Raw genomic sequence first — 19,188 nt, 5'->3', positions numbered from 1 at the left:
GAGCGCAGCTCTTGAGGAGGAAGATGGAAACGTACTGAGGGATAGGTGACTCCTCGAGGTCACGTGACCTCAAGGGGGTCACGTGACTTAAGGGGGTCACGTGACCTTAGGGGGTAACGTGACCTCAAGGGGGTCACGTGACTTTAGGGGGTCACGTGACCTAGGGGTGTCACGTGACCCTCTGAGGTCACGTGACTTCAGGGGGTCACGTGACACTCCTAGGTCACGTGACCCCCGAGGTCACGTGACCTCGGGGAGGTCACGTGACCTCGCGGTTACGCCGACGGCGATGGCGACGGCGACGTCGACGCCAACGCCGCTCAGGCCGGAAACGGGCCCCTAAGAGCTGCGCTCTAAAAGTAAAAAAAAAACAACGGCATATTTTCTCTACCTACGGCGCCCGTCTGCTATCCGCGCAGCTCTTGACTAGCGCCAACGTTACTAGAACACTCAGTTGGGAAACTCTCCGTTGAAACTTGGGCCGCTGGCGTCCACCCAGACCGAGCTAAATACGACAACAGCGCCACTCTTTCTCATTTTTCTGTACTGTGGTCACCTTGAGCTTTTACAAAGCATGTTTTTGCGTGAAAACGAACAGAAAAGACTCTTTTTGTATGAAATTTATTGGAGTTTACTACAAAATGAAGGGTGCGTGATGTTTTTAGAAACTTTAGTTTGCAGGGTTTTGCGGCACAATTAATATTGTTTTTATACAACCTTGCCTCAGCGGTGCTTTCAGGTAGCGCGTCCCGACCTAGGTGCATTTTAACTTCGGCAGTAAGACGCGGCGCGTCCGCTGGGGAGACGGGGGTGGCACCCCTGCAACCTATTCCGCTGTATCTGTTTTGGCGCCAAGAGGGCCGAATGAAGCCCAAACAGACGCCACGTGCAATTCCACGAGTGGCCACGGCGGGAGAACTGGTGGCGTTGTGTTCGCCATTAGCTCGGTGCTGGAGGACAGATCGGGGCCACTTTTTCGGAGCGGTCTGTATAGCAGTTTCCCAACTGAGTGGTTTAGTAACGTTGACTAGCGCATTGACCGACAGATTGCGGCAGCGGCTACGGGGCTAGCTTACCGACAGGTCGGGCCAAAAGCAGACGATGTTATTAATAAACAGGAAAAAGAGACGCTTGCTCCATAAAACAAATTAACCCGACACAAAACAAATAACACCGATGGTTCATCGAGTAATTTCAGCTACCTGTCTTCTTCTTTTGGCGCGACGGGGCGGTAAGCTTGCGCTGGTGCTGCATGCTGCCAACTATCGGTCGTTGCACCATCAGAAGGTGCGTAGATGCCAGACGGAAGCCGTAAATAAAAAATCTCTCATCCTGTTTTCTTTTTTTTGTTGTTTTTTCCTATTAAGGTTAAGTTTTTCTTTGTAATTTTCTGACGCTTCCACCACCTTCGGTCACCCCTGTGGTAAATCGTAACGCGAGACTTTCAAAACTGATTTATGCCGTCACTTTAATGGCTTCCCTCAGATTAGTGGGGGGGGACGCTGTTGATGTCGATCCATCGGCAGCAATGAAGGTAGACGCCGCCGCAAGCAACGTTCTTAGATTTTAGAACATTGGCCGCTACGACTTTGAAAGAAAAACAAATCCGAATAAGTTCGGCTTTTATGCGACCCAAATACCACCCCGATCGTGTTGACTGAGTCATGCAGCCGACGGAGTCGCCTGCTATGCATTAGCGCTTCACCAAAGACGACCACAATAACTAAGCGCCTGCGAGTAAACAACGGGGCAAAACTGGCGGAAACTATTCATCAACATGTCGGTACGCAGCTTAAGGCAAGCATGGTGCCTAAAACGCTTCTTCGACCGGCGTGAAAAAAAAATAAAGTGGTCCCACGATTTTTCTTTGCGATGACGTCATAGATGTGTCATGCTATCGCCAGCCGCGACCCTGGCGGCGTGAGAGCAGCAGTGATGGTTGTGGCAGACGCACGTTCTGGTGCAAAGCGGCAGCCCTTGAGCGCCCTGAATAATGTTTCGCATTCAAAAGGCTTTCGAGCCTAACTCGTGCCAAGAGATTGATTAAACGCTTACGCACCCGTTGTATGGAACCAGTCCTTCATCAGCCTAGAGAAGACCACCATTAGTTTAGCACAGCCGCTGTTCACTGATATGATGATAGCGATCAAAGCTGCCGGACTGAATTTTGAGAAAGGTTTTTTAGGAAAGGGCAAATAGGGAAGCTTTCGTGGACCGCGTTTACTCCTCCGCTAAGGCCTCCGCAATAAAGAAGCCGGTACTGCGCCCGCGCGCCGATGACCTCGACTGTAGAGTTCCGGGTATCGCAGCGTATTGCGGGACGGCGAAAACGATCTACGAAAACTTCGTGACACATACGAAGCTGCGAGAATTTCGTGCAACGCTACCTGCTGAATAAATCTTCATTGCCTGACTAAAGGGTAGCCACTCGGAGAACAGGGCCCGGCTTGCTTCCGTGTGCTTGGATAAAAACGAACCTATTTAGATAACACGCACGAAAAAACAGTTCTACGTCGCCCGCAACATGCACAATACGTCACCGCCATATCGTGGCCATCCGACAAGGGACAGCTGAAAAAAACACTGGGCGTCGTGAGCCCCGAACTCCTTTTAAAGCTGAACAGCCAATAAGATCCCTTAGCGAAAACTAATACGTTTGAAATATACCACATTCTAATTTGAGTGTATTTGAAATACAATTCATAATTGTAAGTACACGAAAAATATACCGAAAATATAAACTTCTTTTTTTGTTACTTAGTACTAAAATATACTTCTAAAAATCATTTTAAAATACCTTTACTTAAACTACATTTGAAGTTCCCTTCATGCGTTTTGAAATATGTAAATACTAAATTAATAGGCACAAAATACCTTTCACATATATTCCTTGAAATATTTATTTAATTCATGCAAAATATACTCCAACCCTAAAAAAATGGAGCAATCAAGAATACGTCCAGAATACTCTTAAAATACCTGAAAATCGTAAATACTGTTGTGTTATACTCTAAGTACCTTTTGACTGCAATACTTTGGTAGTTTGACTTAAACTACCAAGATATTTAAAAGTTCCCCTTCTGAAGTTCACTTCAAGCAGATATGGAGTACACTGAAGCGCCTAAATACATTTGATTAGTTTGGCAATTGAATTGCGCAGCATCGCACTGATAAATCAGCCCAGTTTATGTTATTGTTTCCTTTTTTCTATCAAGAACACACCTGATCAGTTCCTTGCACACCAATCACTAACGGGGTTCGGGAACTACAACCACAACATTTGCTGATGCTGGAAAGCTTCAGCAGGTGCTGTGAACAGAGACGTTTGGCGTGGTTTTGTGTGCACAATGTTAGTTCACTGAACGTGTATACTCACCATTGTACGTGATGTGAATAGTGACTTTAATACAGTGACATGCATTAACTACCATATTAAATAGTCAACTACTAAAAAGGAAAGGCAAAACAACTACTGTAAAATATTTATTTTTCGCGGGCTCAATATTTCGCGATTTAGGTCAAAGTTGGAGTTTTGGAATAATTCGCAAATTCTAATTTTCGCGACGCGCTGGGATCGCAATATAGATTTTAATATTTTTACATTTTGCCGGAATTGTTCACGGGACCTACTTTCGGAATTGTAGGCGATTCGCCAACTTTGCGAGAATTAGGTCCTCACGAAAATAAAGTCGTTTACAGTATTTTAAAGTGAAGAAACTGCCTTGATTCGCTTCGCCCTGAGTGGTGCTACGGAGAGAAGCAATAACATGTATTTTATGAGCCGTTTGTGTGGATATTGTTTTAGGGACTGTGCCGAATTGTTATTAGTTGTACCAATGCCTTTTAGTAAGAGATATCGTCCACGAACTTCAAAACACTGTTTCCCCCTTGACAGACTCCCGAGGAGAAGATCGAATACTTGTAACCTTTATAAGCGCGGAGGTGGTCACCGAAAAAATTATTACCTTCAATATGTAGGCTATAAGGCTCTAGAGCAGTCAACGGGACTGTGAATGAGCTCTTCAGTGCGTCATGGTGTTTGTGTTTGTGTTCGTTTCTGTTCGCTTTGTGAGATGTATTTAGTAGTGCCTTCAAATACCACAGGGACACCATTTGCTGACAAAATCGAAAATAAAAAAAAAATTGTGTAACCGGTTTTTATCCACAAATGGCATCTTGAGTGTGAAGGAATAAAATTTTTGGTATACCTAAAATATTTTTTGATTCATATTTATAATGTATTTTGAATACATTACGCGCGTATTTCGAATGCGGCCAATATAATACAGAATAAATACAAAATGAATATTCGTACTAAATATATTTCAACTTCGTTTGAAGTACGGCCTCTTTTTGCTAAGGGATTGCACTATTAGCCATTAAAATTGACGAACGCCAAACACGAAGCGAGAAGGATCAGCATAATAAATCACGCATCATGTTTCTAAAGCTGAAGATGAATGACAGCTTTAGGTAAACGGTAACCGGACAAAAGCTCACCGGACAAAAGCTCACCGGACAAAAGCTCACCGGACAAAAGCTCACCCGTTTTTTGACAGACCCGGGCAAAAGCTCACCTCGATTTCTTTTTTTTTTTTTTCCTACCCGGGCAAAACACGGGCTGAAATAAAGTGCGGACGCAATGGACATTGGACCATTTTTAGGAGAACTTGTACCTCATCCACCATTGAGTTGCGAATTTTTTTTAAAAAATACTTTGAAAGAACGGGAGTTCGGCTTTTTGGAAAAGTACAAGACGGATGAGGAATTTAAAAAAAATATCGCGGGATTTTAGATAGGCTCGGGTTTCCTCCACCACAGCTTGTTCCACAAGAACTAACCACCAGGGAAAAGTCTACCGTTGACATCGCTACCTGCTGGACTATTTTGATTGCACGTATTTCAACGGCCGCTTCCGTTATGCTTCTGTTCCATCTGTGGCGGCACCCAGAGCGAATTCTTCTCTTCGCCTGACTCTGCGCCGACGGCGACCGGAGTTTCCCCCGGTACGGTGGAATATGTACGACACCGCTCTTCAAGATAAAGACCGGATGAGCGACACCTGCGAAAGATAGAGTACCGGGTTCCAGAAGCTCGTCGGCCACGCTCATCCAAGCGTCTTGAGGCTGATTGAATGCCTACAGCAAAATCAGGCGCTCGTTGCCACGGCATTGACAAAAGCCCGGAGAGGTGAGCCCGCCGTAAAGCGGGTGCGAAAAATTACTCTGCACCTGCAGGATCGTCTTAGAAATATTTGCGAGGGCTTGCATGTACATCGAGATCTACCAAGACTGCTGGAGCTAGTGGGGGACTGCATTCGCTTCTAACCAATCGATAAACTTGTTTCTACTAAAATCAACAAACCATGCGCCTGTCAGATTAAATTTATCGTTGCCTTTTTGTGTCGCACGCCTGCACCTAAGTTGTCCGCACTCGTGTGAAGACCAACGTGAAATTTTCTTGTGGTGAGCTTTTGTCCGGGCCTGTGAAAATATGGGTGAGCTTTTGTCCGGGTCGGTGAAAAAATGGGTGAGCTTTTGTCCGGTGAGCTTTTGTCCGGTGAGCTTCTGTCCGGTGAGCTTTTGTCCGGTGAGCTTTTGTCCGGGATTCTAGGTAAACATCCCTACGGCAAATTTCATCACAGAGTTCCGTGTCATTGGTAAATACCGATCAACTTCGAATATTAAGCCCCAAAATGGTTTTATCAAAATCGGCAAAAAAAAAAAAAAGACGAATTCGAGCTGTTTATGAAGCAGAAATTTTCCAGCTTCACGAGAAAATATCTTAATCTACAGCATTATTTTCAGTTCACAGGGTTCACAGCCTCCGATGAGCAGTCCGCGCGGCTGCTTCTTTGTTTGAAACCAAATTATTTATTTTCCTTCTAATACTGGCCACAGGGACGTTTCCCAAATACTCCAACCACGGGTATGTCGAATCTTTCGGAAAAAAAGTAAAGACCAAAAAAAAAAAAAAAAAACACCCCCGAAGTCGCTGAAAACATAGAGTTATTAAAACGTACGCTAGAGGTTCAACTGGCGCTAGTGTGCTGCTGCAAATTGAAGCAGACAGCAACCAGTCCGAAATTGACTTCCGGTAATGCATTTCTATGGGAAAAAGCGAGTGTGTTTTCTCTCTGCGCTCGATTATAACAGCAAATATCACGAATAATTCGTACGCATTAGGTAGCTTGGAACATTTCTCAGTTACGCAGACGAAATAATTGGTCAGTTACAGCGTTTTTATTTGAAATTCGTGGCACGAAAAACTGCTAAAACCGCTTCGTACGTGTATTTATGTGCACTGTCGGACACTGTTAGCGCGAACACGGCGTCGGCGCTTTCCACCATGGGGGATATGCGTGCCAAACGAACGAAGGACATGTGAAAAACCAAGAGAGACGGCAAGAACTACGCAGTAACACTGGATAAGTAACTCCTTGTGCATGCAGACGATCAAAAATAAATTGAAAGTCACGTAATATAGTCAGATTTGCAATAAATAAGTACTGCTTTATTCTTACTGCTCCTGAATATGTGCCAAGGTGCTTGTTCTGGGTTCAAATCATCACCCGCACGCTCCAAATCTTTGCAAATAGGGAGAAGCCAGAGAACAGGTGCCCGATTAAAACTGCCCGACATACGAAATAATACAAAGACACCTTTTGTAGCCCACATACTTTATTTTTTAACAGATCGTAAAGATGCACGACGCAGTCATTTTCATATAGTGAGAGAACGGGCATATTAGCAATATATAAGCCCCAACGGAATGCTAGCGAACCTTGAACGCATTCTACATTCCTTTCGATCGTTAGTTTTCTTAGAATCGTCGCTCATTTTTACATACCTGCCATGAAACATAGGTTTGGGCCTGAAATATAGCGAAGTTTAACATCGCTCAGTGGTAAAGAAAAATGCTGTAACTAAAGCAATTACATTTTCACAATAATAAAAAAAAGTTACATACTATCCGGTACAACCGAAATAACAAACGTTATTCGTGTCATTTTCCGGTGAAGAGACAACATTCAAGCGCGTTTTCCCATAGGAATGCACAGGAGCACCGCAAAAGTAGACTGGTTGCTGTCTGCTTCAATTTGCCTCCCGGAAGTCGCATAGACACTAGCGCCAGTTCAACCTCTAGCGTACATTATAATAACTCTATGGCTGAAAAATGAACCTTGAAAACACGGGTCCCTAAGCAGTTGTTTTTAAAATATAACGTGTTTTTCTTCTTTTCTTTTTTTTGTATGAAACAAAAAATTTGATTCCGATATCATCCAAAATATGAGAGGTTTTTTTTTTTCTTTGTTCTCTTTTTGTTTCCGTCGGTGCGTTTTAAGCAACAATGCGACTTGCATGCGTTTTATTTTTCTATAAGTAGGAACCTCAAATGTAAAAATCTTCCAATATTTCTCGTTTGACTAATTGGCAACAATATTGAAACTGACTCCAACTAAGTAATATAAAATTGAAACTTGCTCCACATAATTGAGAAATGCGAAATTTCTCTATTAGCCGACGTCCGACTAAGCCTAATTTCCTCAAAACGAAAATAACATTTTGTGCACCTGTGGCATCTATTTCTGAGAATAACACTTGTCAGCCAAAAAGAAAAAGGAAAGAAATGTCCCATTTGTTTCTGACAAGTGTTTTCCACCGATGTAAATCCAACATGCGCCCACAATGTCGAGTTCTATTTTGACGATGTTAGGCTTAGCTAGACCTGGGCTCATAGAGGAATTTCATTTTTCTCAATTATCTTTTGATCCAGTTAAATTCATGTTTTCAAACTTTCGCGTTTTATCCCCACCGCTAGCGCCCCATCCTCACGGAGTTTAAGCTTTCTGCGACGCATAGTTCACTTGCCCGGGCCGGAAAATCCTCGCACACATATTTAGGCGTATCACTGCAGTTTCGCCGCGTCGACCGTACAAACATGCAAGTGCAACTTTTACGAAAGCGCGACTCGTCTATCAACGATTTAGTGAAAACGGCAGATTATACGCGGTGTGAAAACGGCAGACTATACAGCGTTGTGACTTATAAACAAAAAAAAATTCATTGTTCAAGACTGGAGCTCGAGTACTCAACCGAGCACACACACCAAGAAACAAACAGACGCTCATGTAAACAAAACTATGACCATTTAAACATTTTCCTTCTCTCAGCTGATGTAGGTGTTTTTCAGCTGAACCTTGAAGATGACAAACGTTCACTTTGGTTGTGCCCAACAGCCTGGCAAATTTCCAAGACACGTTCCCGTGAAATATGGCGCAGCCTGTCAGCAATTGTACTTGCTCAAAAATGCTTTAAAAATATATATCGGTAGTTTGTCTGGGCGTCGAGACGCGACAACAAAAAGAAAAGGGATCAATTGTCACTCCAATCGCGCTTGCGCGCTAGATAGTCTAGGCTAACCCTAAACAAAATAATGAAAGGGTGTCTCTAAACGGATCTATTTTTATGTTAGTGCATTCCTAAGCGGCATCTCCTAATGTAATTCACTGCGATTATATGCGCGTATGGTTTGATTTTTCTTGGAAACACAGCGGAATGTTTTATAAAGCGAGTAGATAAATGGAACATTTCGTTGACAAAAATGCATAGAAGAACGCAATAAACACCCTACGTGAGCATTTGCTTTTGGAAGAACCCGGTACTTACACGTATTGTCGTGTTTGTTCCGCTTTATTTTATTTTTGACCTCAAGAATTGTTGACACTGTTTATATTTATTTTGTCTGGGTGTTTTTGCTTTAAGCATGCAGACTTGACTTAAATCAAAACCTTTTATTCTTTTGTATTCTGATCTGCTCTCGACAAAACGTTCCCATTTTTACTTTCCCGAAGAGCACTTCAAAACCAAACCAAACCATATATGAAGGAACAGGGAGCTTGGTGAATGCAGGGTCGAAAAGAAAAAGTATTGATTTATTAATGTAACCTCAATGGCTTCAAGAATAACATGCTTTCTTTTTTCCATCGGACTCGTTATTTGCCATGCCCACCCCCTAGATTGTGGTGATTCGCTCTGGGAGCGCTTTGGCGGAAACTTGAAGCACAAAAATGTTTTAAAATGTTTTGCGATCGTTTTGGTGGGACCCGTTCGCGGTAAGCTAATGGATCTGACTTTTTTTTTTTTAAACGGTGTATACTCTTTATTGTAGGTTGCGCTGCAAAGCTTTTCAAGCTGCTGTGTACATTGTCCCAGACGGGCCTTCCACTGTAAGACATGTTGGAAAAATCGGAACTTGCACATAGACAGCTCAAACTTTCCCAGAATGTGCACTGAGCAGGACAGTTTTTCCATGTAGACTTTTCAAGGTGTAGTTATCTACCTGCAAAAAAGGAGAGCAGAAAACATGCCAAAGTCAAAGTTGGGCGCGTTCGCAGACGTCCGAAGTAGTTACGCCTATCGGGAGCTCGCGGCGTCACCCAAGCAGCACCAGAAAGTGAATTTCGATCGGCCGACGGTTGGCCAGTGTCTGGACAGCTTGGCCACTTTAAGTGCTTGGCCACCGGAGGCATAAACAAGGCCGGCAAGGGTCCGGCCACAAACTAGTTGTTTTTAGCTTGTCCGCCGGAGACATAAACACTGCCGGCAAGCGCCTGGCCGAAAGTGCTCATTTTCAGCTTGGCCGCCGGAGACATAAACACGGCCGGCAAGTGTTTGGCCAGCAGTGGTGATTTTCAGCTTGGCCGCCGGGGACATAAACACGGCCGGCAAGTGTTTGGCCAGAAGTGCTGATTTTCAGCTTGGCCACCGGCGACATAAACACGCCCGGCAAGTGTTTGGCCACAGGTACTGATTTTCAGCTTGGCCACCGGAGGCATAAACACGGCCGGCAAGTGTTCGGCCAGCAGTGCTGATTTTCAGCTTGGCCGCCGGAGACATAAACACGGCCGGCAAGTGTTTGGCCAGAAGTGCTGATTCTCAGCTTGGCCGCAGTGGCCAAGCTGACATGGTCGACAAGTGTTCGGCCAAAAGTACTGATTTTCAGTTTCGCCGCAGGGACACCCATAATCTGAACTTTCATCGCGTTGACGAAACTTTGGCATAACGACGGGCAGCGAGAGAAGCATCATGAGCGAGTGGTTGGCAGGATATTAGTGCGCGCGTCGCGCGAACACTGTTAGCGCAAGCAAACGATCACCGTTTTATTAAGCTTTTTTTTCCGTTAGACTTGAAAGGCTATTGTCTTAACTAGCACTGTCGTGCGATATGTTCATTTGGAACATTACTAGAAGTGGGAAGTATTGTGCCCGTCGTTGTTCTATGAAAATAAAATACGAAAGCAGCGCCGACGTCATCTTCGCGCTAACAATACCGCTCTGTCGCTGCGCGGCACTCTTAGCGTGAATACCACATCCGCGATTTTTCGGTTAGCGCTCCACATATATACTTCCCAACTGCACTCGAAGAAAAAAAAAGTTGTAGTCGGGTGCATCGGGCGCACATGCTCCCCTTTCCTGGAAGACGCACCCTCCGTTACCCAGCCAGTGTACCTGTATACCGACCATAAGCCCCCTTCTCTACCTTAAAAACCTATAGGTGTATCAATGCACTCAGCTTAGTAAACCGCCACGCTAGCCACGCACCCCGATCAGCTTGTGCTTGAATCGGATAAGATTGGATATTTCAGGCTTTGTGTTTTGGAAGAGCCTAAACAAGACGTCTCTCATATATTGATTTAACTTAAGCTAGTCTCAGTAATGTTTTAATTAGGTGCTAGGATACTGATTTCCTGATCCAAGGAAAGCTAACAGCTTCGGTTAAAACCGCAACGAAAGCGTTCAAAATCGAACCACACGTAAAAGAAAAAGAAAATGAACATCTCGACCTTGATGTGCAGGACGCTGCTTTTGTTGTTAACAACGTGATTGTTGGCGGGTGGTGGGCAACGCCGTGACGCTATCGACGCTATCGTGGTGATTGACGCCAGTGATGCTCGGCCGTACTACACAGCAAAAGTTTTACACCTTTAAGGGTGTAACAGGGGTGTTGTAGCAACTTACACCCTCGGCTACACCCTTTTAACACCCTAAAAACTTGGAATACAACCTCATATTTTACCGAAAATTTGCTGTTTCGTGTTACACCCTACATTTAGAGAAGAATGTGAGAAGGGTGTAGAGGAGGGTGCTAAATAAATAATGACAAATGGTTTTGAAAAGCTTATACATGGCTCTGTACATAATGTACAAGTAAGATTTCTGCTTCAAAAGCAACAGTTGTTAGCAGTCTAGTTTCTTATAATGTCAGTTGTAATTCATGCAAAAAGCTGATAATAAAGTGCCTCTTTTGCACACAATTTTTATGTTTGCAAACAAAATTTTGTATATGAGTTTATATTTAATTTTCTTACAAATCACTCCATGCTCAGAAATCGGAAAGTAGGGTGAAATGCTCTATACTAGCATTTTTTACAAATATTTATTGATGGAAGTGTACAGTAAGAAAATCAGTTAGTATCGAGTTTATATCTGGCAACATGAAATCAAAATATTGTGAAAATGTTTGACAAATATTCATGACATGCTGCTAGAACCTGTCCCATGACCATGTCAACCCGAGTAAAATGTTCATTTGAGAATATGGTGACATGCACAAAAACTCACACACATAAAGAGGCAAATCTCATAATAAACCAGTCCGAGACATCCCATAAAAAATGGCCTATGGTCGTCTATGGGAAATTCAATGGGAGGCTATCACCCCCTGTAGCTTTGCATGGTCGGCCTTAAAAATTTATAGATACAGCTACAGCCAGCTATAGAAAAGTTTAGGGCCCTGCGTCTAAAGTCTCAGGGCTACGTTTCAATAACAACAACAACAACAATAATAATAATAATAATAATCAATAAGTTAGTGTTGTAACAGTGTCCAGGGACATCCAATTGTTCTTCTTGCGGGCGCAGTGCAATAGAACGCTCAAACAGACGCTTGCGCGCTCGCAGTCGCACACATACACGCGCGCACGCTCTTACACACGCATGCACGCGCGCAATCCCACGCCCGCGCGCAGAGGCACACGCACGCACAACCAGAAACGCACACGCGCATGCACGGGGACGTATCCACACGCGCGTGCACCAACACACGCACGGGCATGCACACACACACACACGCAAACAATTACGACGAAGGAAACGTTGCTTAAGTTAGTTTCGGTTTCGGTTTACACAAAAAAGAAACAACCTGAAGTTTAAATAAAACCTAAGATTTCCTCACTTTTTGTAATATTTTACATTATTTTTTTAGTGGCATTCTTATTGTTACTAATATAATCATATTTTGCTTAGTATCGTTCTAAAGAAAATTAACAATAAATAAAAAGGAAAAGAGACTCTTAAAGGCTGCGCAAGACCATCGCTATCGCAATCAGCTTCCGTTGGGCTCGGTTGAATGATTGATGAAGTTCCAGAGGCTTCGGAAATTTCCTTTTTTTTACGTTTTAGCCATTTTAGTGGATATTTTAAATATCTCCCTTACGAATACCGTGTTCAAGAATAACAATCGGTGACTGAGAGCTGAGAGACGCTGCCTCTTGCCAACGCCCGTAAGTTCAGAACCGCCCATGCACGACTCGTGCAAACGCCGGTTAGCAACTTTCTTTTGTTTCTGCGAAGTGGGCTGCTGTTTCAAACTTTGTCGTGTACCGTGCGCTTGCTAAGCTATGCTTGATTCTAACTATGCTTCTGCCCTGTGTTATTTCGTTATTTGAAAAGAGCGTATCTTCTTCAAATCTGTGGCTCGCTCCGCAGTGTGAGAAAGATTCCCGCGCGGCGGAACCGTGGGCATGTTCTGGGCGCCGTCGTGCGGCGCTCGTCCGACGACGCGTGTGCGGAGCGTTCAAGTGCCGTCTGACGTCAGTTCAAGCATTCAGTCGCCGTCCCAAAGTGTTAATCACAGGTCATGCTAGTTCTGACGTCTTGTCCCAACAGCCGCTCGCCACCGATTTGTTTGATAAAGCGGGAGCGAGAAAAACGTTACAAGAGCGAGCATGCAGCATGATTTTTTGCATATGCTAATGCCTGTGCGTAGAGACGCGCGGTCTCTTCGTCGTATTTCCGAGGGTAAAAGCGCTACAAACAAAGGACAAACAACGCCCTGTGTTGTTTGTTTCTTTTACTTGCCCGTTGTTTTTAGAGGTTTCACCCTCGGAAATTAGGTCTCTTCGCGTTTACCGAACCGGCACACTTTTTAAGTTTACAATTGTGTGATGCAAAAAATAAAAGGAGTTTAGATGTCACGTTTTTTAGTAGTGGCGAAAGCCCTTACAAAAATCAGAGCAGCTAGATAAAGCAGAAACATGAAAAAAGGCGGAAAAAATTAACTAATGTCAAACCTGAATATTTGATGGAGTTCAAAGACTACCACCGCACCAACTCGCCCGGTCATTCTTTCTGTCAAAGAATAATAGCCAATAGTAATAAACAAATAAATGCCAACTATTAATTGGTTACAAAGTCGTAATTGGTGCAGTGCAGCCCTACGCTACTCTACTCTTTTGATGATATCAGGTAATGTGTAAATGTATAGGGCAGTTCATAGCAACCATTTATGCCCGACCCATTATATTGAGATTTTCCTTTATATAAAAGTTATATGAAAAAAGGTGCTCTTCCTAAATTAAGCCGCACCACTGAATGTACAATAGCGTGTAACGTTTATGTACGTTCTCAGCAAAAGAAAAGGATGCATTAAAAAAAGGCCAATCATTTTTTTTTCCTCTCTGTTGGAGCTTCTTTCACGTACACGCAAAATGTGGGTGTCTATGTCTAAAAGAGTGGAATTGACATTTCCTGCAGGGCTGGAAGGCCTGACTCAGTTTGGCTAGCAGCTTGAAACCTATGGGAACCTGGGGAACTGAACCACAAGAGTGAGAGTGACACCCGCCTTGCACTTCCTGAACGATGGCACCATGAGGAAGGGGGAGCTGCCCTAAAGTGAATGCAATAGCACATGGGTCGTTCCAGCGAACCCCTATACAGATGATACCAAGCAGAAAATTATTAATAAATGTGTTATTAAAAACATGGAATGTGAATGGCACGGACGAGAAGGAGGAGATCAACACAGCGCTGTGTTGTGTTCATATCATCTGTTCCCATATTCTTCATGATTTCTTTTCAATAATTGGCTACTAACTAGTCCAATCATCAGCACTAGTCAATAAAAGTATGCTGCTATTTATTAGTATGCATTAACACGGTGCTTGCAGTTGAATCCTACAGTCATTCATTAATAAACAAAAACGAGGGTGCAGGCTAGCTAAACCGGCTAAACAGATAATTTATTAAAGACGCGTTCTCTGAAGGATGACACAAACGCAGAGAAGTATCAAACACAGCTGAGTATTAATGGGCAAAAAATGAATAGGCGACCCAGAAAAGAAAACGTAGGGGAAGACATGAAGTCAGTCTTTACAATTTCTCTTCTGCTTGCCACCACTTTACAAAGGGAATTCCTTCCTTTGCCTTACAGCGTTTTACTGTTCACAACCCCTGATATACCCAAGGACAGTAAACATAAAAAAGCAACCTACTAACATTTGGGTAAATGTGATTGAACAAACAGCAAGGAATGCCTTGAGCTTTCAAGCTAGGAAATAAAAAATATGCACAACATCAAGATTTAAAAAGACGGACGCATCACACCTGTTTCTAACAAAAATATAGGCCAAAAAACTTCTTCCACTCAATGGCAAAACACAGGGAAGGCACTAATAGATTTCTAGGTTTCATCATTGTTAGTGATTCTTTCAGTATACCCTTGTGGTCACTCTCTTTAGTCAAAATGATTTCATCATCATCATTCATTAAATCATCATCACAGTTGTGTTCTTTAAAGGGGTACGGAAACAAAAATTGAAATATTCAAATTTCGTTCGGAAGTGAATCAAGTATGAGGGATAATAACCGTAAATGATAATCCCACGTTTGTATTTTGAACGACTGGCTATATTTTGCGTTCCAAACGGTGCACTCGAGCAAGCGCTCGAACAGAAGCGAACGGAGAGCGCGATGCGTCATGGGATATCCGGCGCAAACAAAACCAGAAAGAAAAGATTCCCCGCGTTCGTGGAGTAGCAAGGCAGGCGTGGTTATCAGCTTTGCCCTTGGTGGCGCTGGCAGCGTTGTGGTGGTGTCAATAGCGTCAGCGCGTTACAACCGAGCCGTTCGAAGTACCCGTGGCGTGACGAGCGTGTGGCTGGCCTACGTGGGCTGGCCCAAGGAGCGCGTAGCTTCCACAATACTGTCAGCTTAGGGCTGAACGGGGTGGGGAAAGCAACTTTTGTTCGAGTTTTGAGCGACGGGCTAATCTTCTAGGGCAGGGGTGCACAACTCAAAAATGACGCGGGCCAAACAATGTTTATTGGAAACTGCGCGGGCCGCGCCTAGTGTGACACGTTACACCTTTTTGCTGCAGACAGGTTTTCAATATCTAGCGTCACCGCACTGGTTGCCGTCTTCAGCACATCTCGCAGTGTCATGTCCGTCATAGAAGATCGAAGACGGTCCTTGTTGAGGGTCATCAGTGAGAACGTCTGATCGCAGACATACGAGCTCCCAAAACTCCGTTTTCGGAGCACGTATGTCTGTGAGCGGAGTTTCCCCCCGGAGTTTCCCCCCAAGGACACGGAGTTTCCCCCCGGAAAAGAGGACTCTGAGAAAAGTAGGTCAAAGGGTTCGAATGCTTCTGCCAAGTCAACGGCTGTAGTTCATTGAATGACATGGCGAGCGGTTTCTGCGCTCAGCTGGGCCGCGGGCCGCGGGCCACACAGAAAGTGGCCGCGGGCCGTATGTTGTGCACCCCTGTTCTAGGGGGAGAATGACTGTTTCCGGTTGCACGGACGAGGGTCCGAGAATGAGGGGAATCCTTCCTTTCCGTCTTCTTGGACCGTTTGGTACAATGCGCGATTTGTGTGTTGAGCCAGATGCGCGTAGGAGACAAGTGATAAGCGAAGCGTGGGTTGCCTGCAATCTTCTGAGACAAACAAAACATGTCACTTGATCTCCAAACAGGAAAGCTTTACATGCTTCGTTTGTGGCACACCATGATGTTCACAATGGTTCAGCCGTGCAGTGCGATGCTTGGGGCCATTGCTTGCTCACTTAGAGTTCGAGAAAGGGGGGTGCCGTAGCACTTCCCAATTGCCCACGGGGTTATGATGTGGTTTGTAAGGAGCTCTTTTGTATTACTTCATGAAGTGAGTTGTGTTTAGTGTGACTCATTATTTCTTTATCACATGCCTCGTATGTGGTGATGTGGCAATCCCTCTAAGTGAAAAAAGTGTAAATGTGTTCAGTAAACATGATAAGCTGTAAATCACGTAATAATAATATAAGAATATGCAATACCATATATGATTTTTGTACAATTTACAATTTCTGATATGTGTATTGGACACATTCCAATGAAATGTTCACTGGGGTCTATACTTCATTTCACCCTTCGTCCGAGCGCGGCGGACGCTACCAGCCAATCCAGCGACGAGAGAGCGTCATGTGACCTTGTACTCCACATAACCAAAACGTCGCATGACACCCTCCCGGCGCCAGATTGGCTGGGGTGGCCTAGCATCCACTGGGCCACCCCAGCAGGTGCTCATTTCATGCCAAGCACCCTTTACCAAGGGTGTTAGCAAGCACCCTTTATGAAGGGTGCTTGCCTGAACGCCATAAGGGTGTTAGCCCAGGGACAAACTGATTTACACCCTTAAGTGTGTAAAAACTTTTACTGTGTACTCAAGGCTTCTCTTTCCCATTAGTGCCAGTAAGCTTGTGTAAAGTGAAAAATATTGTAACCGAACAGTAGAGAGTTTTAGTAGATCGCTCCCATGACTCCGATAACGATACCCGATACTCCGCTACCGCCTCCCTTGCGCATCCATAGTACCGTTATCGGGGCTATCGGAGGTATCGGAACGATCTACTAAAACTCTCTATTGTTGCACCGTCCCTTCACCTAAAGTTGCTTCTTTTTATTTTTTTTACTGCTGCACTACCGGGGGATCTTAATGGTGGGACAACATACCATCCCTGAACCCACGACGACTGGAATGGTGGTCGCAACCAGCGTCGTAAGACTTAGTACTCAAAAAGTCCAATAAATATTGAGCAGCCTTGCAGCAGCTTCGCGTGTCATTACTATGTAAAAGTTTCTGGGGTTGAGTTCTCAAACTTGACTTCCCGAAACTCTTGACAGTCTTCTGAGCAACACCCAAATTTTCTGGCGGTCTGTGATATATTATGTATTAAGTGTATAACTACAGCCACTTTCGGCCAGTGACTGGCTGGAAGTCAATGGCTAGTGGCTGGCCAAACGTGAATGGCCAGTGGCTGGCCGAAAGTGACTGGCCAAAGGTGAATGGCAACGCAGGGTTGTAAAAGTTACTTCAGAAATGTACCTAAGATACAGTTACAGTTACTGATACGAAAATGTACCTACGTGCGTATCTAGCTACTCGCTTAAAAATGTACCTAGGTACAGGTACAGTTACTTCAAAGATACTTTTTATTTTTACGTCAAGAATTTTTCTCAAAGTTTTCACATTATAATTGGAAGTAAATCCTTTGTATACCGGGATGTAAACAAAAACAAGTTTGATAAACGTGCTTTATTGGTGTCAATGGGAGAAATAAGGCAAAGCGCTCTCACGAGAGCATTCGAAGACTTTGTCTTTTTCACTTGAGTGCTCGATTTGACCTCAGAATTAGGACTTCTTCGAAATGTTCATCGGACATCTTCGATCGCAGTTTGGTAGCAATTGTTCCTCCTATGCTAAAAACGCACTCGACCGCCGCACTGCTTGGAAGCCCTGTGTTGAATTTTAAGAACACTCTTTTCAGCAGCAGCATGTGCTTGAGACAGTCCAGACTTCTTGTCGGAGCAAGTTTGGTGTACAGTCTCCGGCGATATGAAAGACCCACTGGGAGCGCGTGGCCGAGGCAGTGGCTGGCGGGGGCGCTACGAGCGCTCCGGGCAATTCCATTCTGCTTCAAGGGGAGGACGCTCACTCGGGGCTCAGCACAAACTGATAAGCGCGCGCTTTAGCTGAGCCCCGAGTTAGCGTCCTCCCCTCGAAGCAGAACGGAACTGCCCGGATAGGGTGCCTACATGTCTGTCTGTTTCAGGGTGAAGACATCCATTGTTGCCCAGAATGAGCAAGCGCGTGACACTCTCGCGCACTCGGTGCGTGGCTAGGGCGGTAAAATGGCATCTATGCATTAGCCAAAGCTACGCGCTCAAGCTGAGTGACGCTGTATTGCGCGCACTTCAAAATGCATAAAAAAAAACGATTGGGCGGAAAAATGGCTGAGATGTCACCACTCAAGCAAAAGCGCGGGTGTCTATGAAGGCACTCTATGCCCGGAGCGCTCGCAGCGCCCCCGCCAGCCACCGCCTCGGCCACGCGCTCCCAGTGGGTCTTTCATATCGCCGGAGACTGTACTGTACAAACTCCTGCTCCCATAAAGCAGATGAGGACGATGTTTCGAAGTTAAAAAAGTACTCACAGTCTTCTTCATCCTCACCACTTTGTTCGCCTGATGACACTTTTTCCATAGTTGATGTTCGCATAAGTTTGTTCTTTAGATAATCCCAGGCCCGCTTTCGTTCCACTTCGTTGTCTATCCATGCAACCTTAAATTTTGGATGGCATACGGCAGATATTATCAAATGTTTTTCTTCCTCCATACCTGCAAACCTCTTATTGATCCCCGCGATTAAGCTCTCGACCACCGGGAGGCAGTACCTCAAGTTCTCCGTCAGCAACGCGGACATTTTTTTGCAAAGTGAAGCCACTGTAGGCAGGAGAAATGACATGAACATGCTGTTTTCGCGCTGGAGACGAGTTATAGCTTGTGCGAAAGGCGTAAACACCTGAACATACTGATCAATAAAGTCAATGTCTGACTTCCTGAATCGCGGAATTTTAAAATTCCCACAAACTTCCTTCATCTTTCTCTCACTGTGAACACGCATTCCGTGAAGCGAATTGAGGCAATCGTATGTAGAGTTCCACCGCGTGAGGACAGGCGTGGCAAATATCCTTCACAGCTTGCGGGCATCTTCCAGCTCCGATTCCCACAAACCCTGTCTCCGGATGAATATGACACTTCAATGCTTCGCTCTCGGCAAAAGGCTTTATTCACTCACTCATTGCCTTGGGGGGTAT

This window comes from Ixodes scapularis, unplaced genomic scaffold (genome assembly GCF_016920785.2).
Source record: "Ixodes scapularis isolate PalLabHiFi unplaced genomic scaffold, ASM1692078v2 PGA_scaffold37__5_contigs__length_485616, whole genome shotgun sequence".
Lineage (NCBI taxonomy): Eukaryota > Metazoa > Arthropoda > Arachnida > Ixodida > Ixodidae > Ixodes > Ixodes scapularis.
This window is presented reverse-complemented; position numbering follows the sequence as displayed.